The 13,391-nt window shown below is 33.9% G+C and overlaps 1 long non-coding RNA gene across 1 annotated transcript; it reads right to left on the bottom strand.

Annotated features, from left to right (window-relative positions):
* Positions 1–792: 792 nt before the first annotated feature.
* LOC142615620 (uncharacterized) lies at positions 793–4,293 on the bottom strand. The gene is made up of 3 exons (XR_012840798.1): positions 3,719–4,293; positions 3,518–3,592; positions 793–1,646 (listed from the first exon to the last, which is right to left on the bottom strand). It is a non-coding gene; the product is annotated as an uncharacterized LOC142615620 (long non-coding RNA).
* Between the last annotated feature and the right edge of the window lie 9,098 nt (positions 4,294–13,391).

Raw genomic sequence — 13,391 nt, 5'->3', positions numbered from 1 at the left:
ATTTAAGTAGAGTATAATTATTTGTTGTTTACACTCGGAATAGAATATACCTTTATGTGTTGGATGCCTTATCACCACCATTCATTTTTTTCAATTCTATCCTATTTTACCATCTAAAAAGTTACTTTATCAATTATACCATACCATTTTACAATATCCCAACATCAAAACATTCTATTATTTTACCATTCTATTAAAATATTATTTTTTTAATCTTTCTTTATTATTTCTTTCCAACATTCATTTTTTCAAATTTCAGCACTATTCCAACAGTAACTTTTTTTCAATATGCAAGCACTATTCAAACGGACAAATTTTTTTTTTTCCAACGGATATATTTTCTTTCCAACAACCTGCCAATTGTTTTTCAACCTGCCAATTTTTTTTCAACAACCTGCCATATATCCAAATTTTTTTCAACAACCTGCCATATATATTTTCAATTTCAACAACCTGCCATATATATTTTTCAACAACCTGCCAAATATTTTTTTTTTTGTTTGATAAAGAACCTGCCAAATATTTTTTTTTTGTTTGATAAAGAACCTGCCAAATATCAATGTACTTAAACTTCTTAACTTTAAAAATCCACATACATATATATTCCATCAAACCTACCAAATATCAATGTAAAATCTTCATACATATTTGTAGATGCATCCTGCCAAATATCAATGTATTCAACCTACCAACTTTAATGATCCACAAACACACACACACACATATAGAACCTGCCAATTTTGCTTCTTTTTTTTTTTTAGAAAGGACCTGCCAAATACACTTGTACTCAACTCAACAACTTTAAAAATCCACATACATATATATAGATGCAATCCACATACATAACTATCAATGTTGTCTTTAGAAGACTCATACATATATCAAAATACAATAAAACCCCACATACATAACTCACACACTTAAGTTCCTACAACTTCCCTTGTAATTGCCATAAATGCTCAACAAGGTCTGTTTGGAGTTGATAATGAATTTCACGGTCTCGAATAGATTGATGGATTTCAATGAACTCTGTAAATTCATTTGTGTGCTCCCGTGACAGTTGTACAGTAGGATTGTCATCAATTTGCTCATAATCTAATTCCACCACTTCATTTACATCTCGCTCATCCTCAACGATCATGTTATGAAGAATTATGCATGCTTTCATGATGTCTTGGAGCGTTTCACTATAGAAAAATCTTGCAGGTCCACGCACAATTGGTCAGTCGCACCACTTGGATTTCGGGCTTCAATTTTAGCCAACAACCCAGCAAACTTACTTGTCTCCCTACTAATTGTTCCCCATCAACTTGTTACAGAGGAAACAGAACGTGTGGTTCCATAAGTATTGTTCTCACAAAAGTATTGCCAAACTTTCTCCCAAAATGTGTCAGCCTTTTGGTCAGTACCTTGCACGGCATCCACGCTAATGTTAAGCCATGCAGAGACAAGGAGGTTGTCCTCATCTACACTGAAGTTGCCACCACGTTTTGATGGATTAGAGGAGACAATTTCAACTTCTGGTACAGACTCTTGGATGGGCATTTCAGAATCTTGAGACCCACTTAAAAATGGTGCCACAAAATCGGAATCCCTTTGTAAGATATTAGCATATCGTGATATGTCTCCGTGATAAGTATCCATCCCTTTTAAATAGGGAACTTAAAACAGTTAGTTTATAGCAACATCCTAAAACAGTTAGTTTATAGCAACATCCTAAAACAGTTAGTGGTGCCACAACTCCTAATCAAAACAATATATGTTGACAGCTCCTAATCAATGTATTTCGACTATATATACTACAATAAGCATAGTCGAAAGTTGGTAGACATATTTATAAAAAGCTTATCAAACAAAAAGCTAAAATTGTATTCCTTGTACATCATGGCAGTAAGCAAAAAAAGTGTTAGGTTTCTAAAACATTAATTCCATTTCTTTGTACCCCTAAGCTGTAGGTATTGGCCTTAATCACATGCTGGGAGGCTAAGACAAACCTTAAAGCCCTTAAAAAGAAGAGCCTTATAGTTTATAGTACTACTCTACTACATGTACCTTAAGAAGAGGAAAAAATAGTACAGTAAAATTTACTAAAGTAAATAGTTCAAATTGTGTAATGACAGTCCCAAGATTTAAATCAATACCGATAAAGAAAATATAAATCAATAGTTATACTTATATATACAAGAATTTAAGTGGTTGGATATAATACACCTACATCCATACAAAAAATAAAAACTCTCTCAAACCCAAAACTCAAATACTCTCACAAATAACCAAATTTAGAAGGAAAATTTTTTTCAAACCACACCAGTTAGCCCCCCTCCCTTAATTAATTACCTAGAGAAAGAAAATAAGTGGCTGATTAAAATTGACTAGGTTATAAAGAAGTTCAGCACAAAAGAAAGTAACAAATAGTACTATTGAATAAGGGACTCCTAATAATACAACTCCAGTTGGGCTAGAGATGTAGCAGACTTTAATGTGATTTACTGATTCAATGCCATGTGCCGCAAGTAAGGTGTAATAATATATTTATTACACTTTAAAGTAATTTCAAGCCACATCAACAGTTCACCAAACTATAAATTAGCTTAGCTAGGCAGTCACATATACCTTCTCATCCTTGATGTTATTAATTTAACAATCCATGGTGCCAGTGGCAATGCAATTGTAGCTCCTTTATTTCTTACTACTCTTACCCTTTAACCTGCTTTTGGTAATGCAAATACTCTACCATAAACTCATAAAAGCAAGGTCTTTTTCTCTCCTTTATTTTGTTATTTTATCTATACTTTCCTCCCCAATTGTCTCTCAAAAGGAGAATCCACTGCATTATCAAAGTCACAGATCTTAATAAATTTGAATCCTACTGCGCATGCTAGAGTAAAAGTTGTACATGTGCAATGGTTTTAAAGTTCTGCTTCTAATGGAAATGGAAAATTGTCCACCAACACAAAAGTAGTACTTTTTATTTTTATCAAGTTACAATATGACAGGACAAGTAGCTCCAAATAATATAACTAACTTTGCCTGAAAAAAATTGCAGGGAAAACAGAAAAGATACTAAATTTTTGTTATTTACAGTGGCTAGCTTTGGAATCTTATAGATTTCTCGATTAAATCATTGTCAAATTGCAGTGAAAACTGAAAAGATACAAAATTTTTGTTATATACCGTGGCTAGCTTTGGAACAGGGCCGGCTATAGGCAAAAATTTTAAATGGGTCATACACATGCAGTAATGTGTCTTGCTAGTGTATCAAATTATGTTGTTAGCAGATCAGCTGACTCAAATTAATTTGGGTAGCAAGTGTACATATTTCTGGTCTATGTTCTAGCTCAATTTGTTGTCAACTATGAGTTCACAATACAGAGGAAGCCCCAAATTGCCACATGAGTGAAACTTACGGGTAATTGGAAAAAAAAACCAAAGACAACACCCTCTAACATCCATTTCCCCCGTAACAAAACCTAATTGGAAAAAAAAAAAACAAAATTAGATAGAGAGTGAAACTTACTGGTAATTGAGGTTGGACCCGAGCCTTTCTGAAGATGCTAAAGACTGGACAGAGAGCAAAAGCTGAATCCCACCTCTGCAAACATCAACAAAAATTCTGTTATCAAAACCAAAACACAAACACAAGTTGAACCCCCTTGTTCTTGCAGAGAGAGAAAAGAAACACAAACACAAAAACTCAAATACATTGATCAAAACCCACCTAGAATATCGCTTTGATCTTGATTTTGATTCAGCACCAAGCTTGCAGAGAGAGAGAAAAGAAACACAAACACAAACACAAGCTGATTTTGATTTTGATCTTAACCCAAACCGTGTCAGCCTTGAGATCTCGGTTTGAAGAGAAGAGAGAGTGATAGAGAGAGGGGATGACAAAGAACCAAGCGGCTTGGTGTGTGATGGAAGAACTCAGCAATGGAGAGGCAGAAGTGCAGCGGAGAGACAGAGATAAAGAAACAGAGAAAAAATACCAGAGAGAGAGGAGGTGACAAAGAACCAAAGACTGATATTTTGCAATAAACTATTAATATACGGTTTACCATCAGCTACAGTGCGATTCTATGTTTAGAATCGCACTGTAGCTCATGGTATTTTTTTTTTGCAATTCTTACAGAACCCCATACTCAATGGACCTTTGTTTTGGGCCTTAATGCTATCCTATTTGATAATTTGGCATTGAGAATGGGTTTAGCCCATTCACTGCTGGTGCTCTAATTGATAAAGTAACTTTTTAGATGGTAAAATAGGATAGAATTGAAAAAAATGAATGGTGGTGCTCTTAGGATCTACGATTCTACTCAAAGGAAGATGGTTCGGGTATCAAAATTAAGCAACCATATGAGCTCCAAAGTCCAACCTTCAATGTAAACACAACTCGTTCAAAACTTTTTTTTTTTTTTTTTTTGAGAGAACTCGTTCAAAACTTTGTTAAGACAATAGACAGGCTTTCATAAAAGATGCTGCCACTCTCTCTCATAAAAGAACCGGGAAAATCGGGTACGGCTACATAGAAGTTTTCACACGCTAGGATATGCTTGTTGCTGGAAGAATATTCCAAGGACAAAACCTAGGAACTGGTGCAGCATGCTGGGAAAAAATGGACATGTCGATTTAAGCGAAAAACAATAGTAAAACATGGAAAATCACTATTTAAATGCCAGCGGATAGTACTATTTACCATTGTTATTGATTCCGTTTCGTTCCGGCCGTAACGGCCAGAATTTTTCGTTCCGGTATGCAAATTGGTACCGAGATACTTAACGTTCCACCTCGGGCCAAATTTCGGGCCATTCCGGTCCATTTCGGCCAATTCTGGCCAATTCCGGTCGAGATGTGAATTCCGGCCGGTACATGATTTGGCCTATGGAAAAAAAAAAAAAAGTTTATTATTTGATGGCTAATATTATGTTATAAATTTTGTTGGCTTATTAGTTATTAATTATTATGGCTTATGTAATGAGTAATGACTTGTTATAAATCTTCTTATTATTTGATGTTGTATTGAAGTTTAAGACATAAGAGTTAAGACTAAATGTTTTGTATTATTTGATATTTAGTTATTGTCTTCTAAATCTTTTTATTGTGTGATGTTAAATAGATGTTATATTGATGTTTAAGACTTAAGAGTTAAGACTAAATAATTTGTATTATTTGAAATTTAGTTATTTATTTATTAGAATTGACAATTTTATGTTTTACAAGAATATATATAATTTAATTTTTAGGAACCCGAAACACCTTAAAACGGTACGCCGAAATCGGCCGGTACCGAAATATTCCATTCCACTAGACAAACCGAAACGGGGTCCGAAACGGTATTAATAACAATGCTATTTACAAGTATTTAGTATTTTTTTTTTCATCTATGTGAAGGACTGGAGGTGATTATTGTAAAGGTACAAATACAAATATTAGATCCACAAGTTTATCTATTAAGGTTCCATTTAGAACAGTTTATTTAATTGAAATTGAAAATTTTTTTGTTGAAAGTACTGTAGATAAAGCTTAGGGTCTATTTGGATACTGCTTATTGCTGAAAACTGAAATCACTGTAGCAAAATAATTTTTAAAATAAAAGAATGAAAATGAATAAAATGTAAGTAATCTTATTTGGTAGCAACATGGAGGAAATGGAATGAAATCATTTTTTGACAATATTACTATTAGATCCCTATTTTAAAATAAAGGGTTGAATATATAGTGGTATTTTGGAAATTTTAGTAAAAAAATCATTAAATCTAATTTCATTCCCTCCCATTCCTCTCAATTTCGGGGAGAATGAAAATTTGAGGTTTTAAGGGAATAGAGAGGAATGAGTGTTCCCTCCTACCCATTTAATTCTCTCTCACTTAAACTCCTAAATAAAGGAATGGACTTTCCATTCCCTCAATTAAAACTCCCAAACAAGGGAATGGATGAATATTCTAAAATTATTCTTTTCATTCATTTCCATTCCATTCCATTCCCTCCTCCCAAACGAGGGCTTAATGGTAGCTTAAATAGTACAGTGTAACTCATAAATAGTACCAAAAGTGCAATGAAACTCATAAATAATAGCAAGAATAAGTTAAATTGTAAAAAAAGTTGGCCTTTTAAGCCAATACCAAAGGCACACTAAACATGTTGATCTTTGAGATATCAAATGAGTGGTTTTCAAAAGTTTAAAAAACGAGCACTATTGATTAACCTCCAAATAATGATTTGTCTATTAACATTTTTCTTTTTAATTGAAAAATTGTACATATGTTTGGGCATGTAGTGGAACAACCCGTTTTTATTAGTAGAAGATAAACATAAATTCCAAAAATCACAAACCCAATAGAGAGAGAGAGAGACCTATAATTTACTTATCCTGTTATCATGAAAGATCTTGTGGAGGAGTATCATTTTCAATGGTGAAGTAGTTTGGCACGTGTTTGCCAACAAAAAAAAAGTAGTTTGGCATGTTTAGGTTAGGTCGGTGTGGATTATGTAGGGACATGCATGATTTGCCTCATTGATCAAATCATTTGTTTGGCATTGCTAGAGTTAATTAGGAAAGTACGACAGCAACTTTTTCTATCATTGATCAACTTGCAAATCTGACTAAAATGTGCCAAAATTCATCTTCAACTTTTTCAAAACAACATTACAGGAACTGTTGCAAAGGCTTTATAGAATTAGTATGCCCTTCAATTGTAGGGCAACCCGTCTACAGCTGGACATATCGCCCAGAAGGAACTAGCTGTAGAGGGTAGTCCAAATTCATTGTACTTTGGATTTCATGTGCAATATTGCCACTTGTGGAATTTATCATAAACATGTGCACCCAATAATGTTAGGGTGGTTCAACTCAATTTGAGGTTTAAGGTAAAAACTTTAATCAACCTTCGTTGATCACTTTTTCAAACAACGAAGTAAAAATAAAACCAAAAGGCCCTACTCTTTGAAGACATTATGCCTATAGTCAACATTATACCAAAATCCATTTTTTTTAAGAACGATTTTTTTTTTTTTTTTTTTTTTTTGGAAAATTGCTTAATTGTGAGTGTGATGGGTGGAAGCTTGCGGCATTCAACGGAGTGTGGGCAAGGGGTGGCTGGCATGCAATCTAGGACATTTAATTAATAAGAGAAAAGTTAACGGATCCCTTAAGAGCATTAGTTTAGGCAACAGTTTTAGAAATTTTCCTATAAATGATTTTTTTACAATATTTTATATTTCTCATAAAAGTGGTATCAAAACTTTTTTAAAATGATCCATTAACAAATACCCTAAGGACACTCGTTAACATGACTCTCAATTAATTTGTTATCTTTCAAAATTTCAAGATTTAATTTGTATTTTAATTTTAAGACTATAAAGTGTAATTTAAACTATACCTAAATTATAGAATTTAAAATGAAATCTTCCCAAATTTCCTACACACCAATGATAACTTATCAACTCAATAAGTTATGTAATTATGTGTGAATAAATATATATTTGTAGACATATTTTTGTTTAGTAATATATCAATGGAGCGTTATCTATTGTGTGGAGCGTTATCTATTGTTGTTGTTCAAATTTTATCTCTCCTAACTATTGAATGATTAAATAATAAAAAGATTAATTGTAATACTAATATGTGACATTCATTTAATTTTTTCTTTTTAAATCTGTAATATGTGACAACCAATATTTGCATACTCAATGAGTCACGAGCCAAATTTACAAGATTGTCCATCACGAGAAATTATACAGTCATTTGATGGATCATGTCACTTGTCCACCATTCCACTAAAAAACTCTCATTTGTTTAAAATTGCTGACTCAGTAATCAGTTTTTGTTTTAAAAAAAATTCTAACTCAGCAATTTTAAACAGGTGTAAGTTTTTTAGTGAAATGGTGGACCACGTCACTTGTCCACCATGTGGACCTTATAATTTCTCGTCCATTACGTGCATGACAGGAACACTTGATATATATAGCGACATCAATTACAGCTCTTTCGCATTCAGCCAAAAAATACTAATTAGAACATTAGGGCCCGTTTGGTATATGTGTTTAAAAACTGAAAATTGTTGCTTGAAAATATTTGTGGAAATACGTGTAGGTGAAAAAATGTGTAAAAATACGTGAAATGTTGTTTAAAAACTAAAAATTGTTGTTTGAAAACACAAGCCAAACACCCCCTTAGTATCTGGTTTTTAAAAAATATCTCATTTTACCATTTCAAAAACTACTTTATCTGTTATACCATACCATTTTACAATATACCCAACAACTCATTTCTTATTTATCTCATCTCTTCATTAAAATAATAATTTCACCAACTCTTTCTCTCTCTTCCTCTTCATAAAAAATAATTAAAAAAACCCAGCCACTACCAGGAAAAAAAAAAACCACCACTGCCATCAATACAACCAAAACCACCACCATTAACCCACTCTTCCTCTCCATTTCATTATGTCTAAAAGATTACCACCACCATAAAAAAGATTTCAAAAAAAATTCAGCCACCATGTAAAAAAAAAACTAACCACCACTATCATCTAGCAAACCCACCACACCACCGGCCAACAACCACCACCACAACCACAATAGCCACCACCATGCCAACCACCAAAACCCATTTAAAAATACCACCAACAACAACCACAAGAACCACCAAGAGGGAAAAAAAACACAAAGAAACTGTGAAAAACCACCACCAACAACCACAATCACAAGAAACAGCCACCACAAGAAACACCAAGAGAAAAAGAAAAAGAAAACACAAAGAAACCCATCATGTCGATCTCATTGACAACCACGCCATGCCAATCAAGAAACGCACCACACCGATCTCACCAACAACCACGACACCATGCTGATCCCTACCTCGCCACACCACCATGCCGATTAGCAAACCCATTACCCATGGCAGCAAACCCAAGACTAAAATCCACCAACCCATGACCAAATCAACCCATGGCAGCAAACCCACCCATGACAGAAACTAGAGAGACAGAGATAAAGAAATAGAGAAGAGAGAAACGGAGAGAAGACAGATAGAGAGAAAGGGAGAAACAAAGAGAAGAGGGAGAAGAGAAGTGAGTGAGGACAAGACAGAGAAGAGAGAGAATTAGAATAAAATAATGAAATTTAGTTTTACAATCTGTGAATAGTAAAATGTAAATGTAGAAGTGTATTGTAGCAGGATTGAAAAAAAATTATCAAATAAACACCCAGGTGTGGGTGCAAGCGCCCGAGACGGTGGCATTTGGGTTTCCCCAAATCCGTGGAAAGTACGCCTTGACCTAGGTGGACCATGGCAAAGAAAAATGGAGTTGCCACTTAGACGAGGTCTAGGAACCATAAATATAGCGTCCTTCATGGAAGAACTAATCTGGAGTTTAGATATAGGGATAGGAAGGTGTTAGACACCCAACCCCATCCGACCCATAGGTTGACTTCCACTCATTGTGTTCCAAATATTAATCTCATTAAAGGCAGGTTTAATATGTCATTCTAACTCACACACACTCTAACATGCATCTAAGACATACAACATAACATCAATCATCTCAAGCCTAATCATTCATCTATCATGGCATTGAGCAAACATATCCAAGGACAGAAGCACGCATGGCAAAATCAAACAAGCATGTTTATGACATCCAAACATCAAAGGCATGACATTCAACCTAAGCATATTCATATTATCTAATAAAAAAAAACTTATATTCAAACCAATGCATGTTCATATGAATGCATCACTTACCTCACTTACCTTACCGCACCACAACAACTACGCATCAATGCATGTTCATGGTATTCACACAATCTAAAACCCTAATAAATAATTAAAAGGACAGAACAGAACAAAACAAGATAAAACAGAGCAAATAGATATGTATAGATGTGAAAACAAGGCTTAACAGAGAGCTAAACATTTGAATAAAAACAAAAGAAAACAAACAGAAATGAAATTAGGGTTTCTGGGCAAAAATATGCGTGCACATATATAGGGCATGCATGCGCAGCCCAACTGTATACATACGCATACTATGAGTATGCATGCTTACCCTAAGAACCCTAACTTAGAAAACTACAAAGTAGAAACACGAAAACAAAGAATCTAACAATCTAACATGCTCAAAATAAAAAAGTAAAGAAAAGCTAGACTAAACAAACATATTAGAGCATTAAAACATATAAACAAACCACTGAATTACAGAAAAACTAAGAAAAGTGAAAAGCCAATGATAGAACCATTACCTCCACACAAGAACTCTCTAGAGCTTGATTTTGACCGTTTTTCTCAGTCAATCTAGTCACAACCAATTCAAAAATGAGTTAATAACTTAGAACTCAAAGATTAAGACCAGAATAGGTCCTAATCAAGTACAATTTGACTTGAGGATGTTTTGTGAAAAAACTCTCTTTGATTCACTATTGTCTAGTGAAGATGTTTTGTGAAAAAACTCTCTTTAATTCACTATTTTCTAGTGAATCTTATGTGTTTTATCACAAGAATTTGTCCCCCTCTAAAAATCTACCATGTATGGCTTTATATAGTCGAAAATAGGGGTTTGGTGCAGCTCTCAAATGATGTGGAATTCATTCTAAACCAAGTTTTAATGCAACAAACCTTTCCTTTCCGGTTTCTAGAACCCTAGCATGTGCACGCATGCCTGTGTATGCGTACGCACGCCCTAGGGTTTTCTGTAACCTTTCTTTTCCAAAAATTGTTTATTTGGTCAAAAAATAGTTATATTTTCCATAAATACTTTCCTTATGTCAATTTTCATCTGATCGGGTCCTAAACTAAACTCGAGATTTAAAATTCTTATATCATTGGGGAACAGGGGCTCAAGTCATAAGGGGTAACATATGCAGTGTCTACATCGGTTAATGCATGTATTTGGTGGTTTGATGCTAAAAAAGTAGGAAATCTGGAGTTTACAACTCCAGATACTAATGCTCTAACCTCTTGGCATATCCAACGTCAAAGAAGGAAATGAAGGGAATGAAATGGATAGTTGCATCGTACGTGAAATTCATCAATACAAATGAAGTCAATGGAGCCCAATTGATAGACTAGAGTTAAGAAAATAACCTCTAAGAAGATTAGATGTGGGACTTTCTTTGTTGATGGTCTTTCATCAAAGCTAATTTAAGTAAGAACAACTAGAGCTTAACTTTTTTTTTTAGAATGTGTGAGGACACTAATCGGACTTATCCGCTTTGGGGAGCCAGTCCCTCACGGTTTAATCTCAAGCGACATGGGAGGTACGGATCTTCACCCTCTGGGGGCTTTACACCGCAGTCCCACATCGGCAAGAAATCCCTCCCACTCATTGTTCATAAGCTTCTGGAGCGACCATGAGTGTACCTCCCATATCGCTTGAGATTAAACCGTGAGGGACTGGCTCCCCAAAGCGAATAAGTCCGATTAGTGTCCACACAGAATGTATGGTGGAAAGCTAAATGAAAAATTACTATAAAAAAAATCACAGGCCAAAACCTCATGATCTCCTACATAAGATTATGCTTTCTTACATAATTCTTTTAAAAAAAACTAACCATGTAAACTATTTTTATATAAATAATTAATGTAATTTTTTTTTAATATAGGAATTAATGTACACCTATTAATAGTTAATATGTGCATTTACTTTATTAGAACGTTCAGTGAACAAATATTTTGGAAAAATGCTACAGCCACGTGGTAGAGTATAAGGTTATGCCATATGGAACATTCCTTGATACTCTCTTCATTTAAGCTTCAACCTTAATAAAATTTGCATTTATATCATAATATTAGATCTTTGAATGTATCAATGGAGTAAATTCACATATTATGCTATTAGGGAAATAAACCTTTTTTTTGTAGAAGAATATTAAGGAAATAACCTAAGTTTTTGTCATCACTACAAAAAAAAGGAGCTATAGCCGCGTTTTTAAAACGTGGCTATAGCTCCAAAAAACGTGGCTATAGCTCCAAAAAACGTGGCTATAGGACCATTTGGTCTATAGCCGCGTTTTTTTAGGCCACGTTTTTAACCATGGCTTAAAATGCGTAACTATAGGCCTATGGCCACGTTTTTTGTAGCCGTGGCTATAGGCAGACCAATGGCCACGCTTTTAGAAACGTGGCTACAGGACATACTGTAGCCACGGTTTCAGAACCGCAGCCATGGCCACGATCTATAGCCACGTTTTCAACGTGGCTATAGGGCAATTGGTAACTTGCCCTGAAGCAAGATTAGCCGCATGCAGCAAGTTTTTTGATACTCTTCATTTTGTGTTCCACCTTAACAAATATGGCATTTATGTCAAAATATTGAGTAATGTTATAGTCAAAAACTATTTTACAACAATTTTACAAATTATTAAGGTGACAAATTCTTACTGGTTCTTATTTGGACTTGCCACTGAACATCACTTTTATACTTACTCATAACTATTCACCATGTTAACAATTTGTGAAATAGTTTGTCACTTTACCACTTTCCTTATATATATTGCTTTTAATGGATTATATTTCATTGGACATAGTACTCAACCAATTGTGCTCTCTCTATAGACTATCTTAATTCATTGTGTAAGAACTTATAATAGAAGCCCAATGGGCTTAGGTGCATTATATATTACCTGTATTACACTTTTTTTTTTTTGTTTAATATATATACACTGATAATTGAGGTGGATAGATTTAAACCCTAGATGTTTTCTTCGTAAACACCAAAATAATACACTCATTTTAATTTTATATCATTAAAATGTTATTTTATAAAGGCAATACCTTGTACAATATTTTACACAATTTAATTTATAGAATTTTACCCTAGTATTAGAGCCTAGACTTCAGAAAAACCCTTTTTCCATTTCTTAGTTGTTTTGTCACCTCAAACACCATTTCCTTGACTATAGCGTTTAACAAAAAAGATATAGATGTTATTATGATCTAGTTGCATGATTTTGGATCTTCCGTCATATTGTATAGTGGGAATGCAAGATATTTCCACTCCTGACCTCATTGTTAATTCACTTCCCGACCTCTTCCTTGAGTTCTCACCTATTGAATCCATCTTCAAAGAGTCTTCTCCCTTTTCTCTAGTTGCAAATCCTTGTGTCTTATTGTTTTATTTATATTTAGTTAATATTAAATAGGTGCTACTCTATTTTCTACATTAACTAAATATTGAATCTCTTTATAAATTTTCATTCCAAAATGATGAAAGAAATATCGTTTTTACAATAACCCCAAAGATGAATTTCTTATTCCATCCCTTTTTTTGCAATTTAAATAAAATGATAACGGTCTTGATTAAAGTAATGCAACAATGATTGAGAAGACAATGACATAGTAATGCAACTTCTTCTTCTTCTTCTTCTTCTTTTTTAAATTTTTTTATTTGCTGAGAAGT

The sequence above is a fragment of the Castanea sativa genome, chromosome 11, assembly GCF_040712315.1.
Source record: "Castanea sativa cultivar Marrone di Chiusa Pesio chromosome 11, ASM4071231v1".
NCBI lineage: Eukaryota > Viridiplantae > Streptophyta > Magnoliopsida > Fagales > Fagaceae > Castanea > Castanea sativa.
This window is presented reverse-complemented; position numbering and strand designations above follow the sequence as displayed.